The following is a 1,219-nucleotide window of genomic DNA, read 5'->3' as shown; positions in this document are numbered from 1 at the left end:
AGGCAACCTGCCACAGGGAGGGTCCCCCCTGCAGGGAGTTGTTAATTAATGCCTCCTGAGCTGTCCCTCCCTGCCCCCAACATTGCACCCTTTGGTCCTCCCCCTCCCCATTTTCTTGTCACCTTTTGGTTCTTGGTGAAGTACACAGGAAGGAGAGAGATAAGGGGGAGAAGAAGGCAGGAGAACAAAGATAATTGGAAATGTATAAAAGGGACAGGACACTCCCCTGGGGGTCCTCTTCTTCCGGGAGAAGTCTGTTTCTAGCTTTTAAATAAAACTTGCCTTCTACCCTTGCCTGGTGTTTCAATCCTAACATCTGGTCACTTGTAAAACTTTAACTGCAGCAACAGAAAGTCACCTGAGCCCACTTACCTCTCTTATTCTTCACAGAGCAGAGAAAGAGGAGGCCTCCCTCTGGCTTTCTGACATCCGTCAGTATTTTAAGAAAACAATCCTCACTTTCCCTAACCAGTTGGGAAAGTAAGTTGAGCTTCAATACAAAAATGAATACTCTTTATTAAAACATCATATGGATATTTTTTTTTCTGTGAAGTCAAATTAGTCTAAAAATCTAATCCTTCCAACGTTAAGAAAAGCACAAGCAAATATATGGTAAAGAAGTTGAAATCTTCCTCCCAGTTTCTTATCCCTGGCTAATTTGGAAGAATTTGAAAGGGGTGAGAGTAATAAACACTAATGAATAATTTGCCTAACCCTTCTATCGAGTCTTGTTATATATAAATTCCCTGATTTGACAATTATACAAATAATAGCATACTTTAACACGACTACATAAAAAGTACTGTAGGTGCCCAGGTTTCAAAGAAAGCATTCTCTCCAATGTTTTTTCATATAAAAAGGTAATTCTCACCCAAAATCTGGGTTGATCTTTTACATAGAAAGAGTACATGGGCACAGTTAGAATACGGTTTTGGGAACTAGAAAAGCCACCCTGGATTTAGTAAATCAGCATTCCACCACTGAGCTGGGCTAAGATTTATCATGAAATCTCTGTGGATGTCAGATCATTTCTTAATGTGGGAGACAAACTTTAATATAAGAGAGCTCAGCTGAATTGAGCCTGGGGATCAGGGGACAGAGGAGGGGTGAGCTAGGGACCAGGGAGGGTGAAGAAAGGGGCCAGTCAGATGTCAGAGATGAATTTATTCATGCTCCACTTTTGTCGGAAGTAAACTGACCTTCGGTTAGTCTCTGCAGA

This window comes from Ictidomys tridecemlineatus, chromosome 13 (genome assembly GCF_052094955.1).
Source record: "Ictidomys tridecemlineatus isolate mIctTri1 chromosome 13, mIctTri1.hap1, whole genome shotgun sequence".
In the NCBI taxonomy this organism is placed as follows: Eukaryota; Metazoa; Chordata; class Mammalia; order Rodentia; family Sciuridae; genus Ictidomys; species Ictidomys tridecemlineatus.
The sequence above is the reverse complement of the archived record's forward strand: the minus strand, read 5'-3'. Positions refer to the sequence as shown.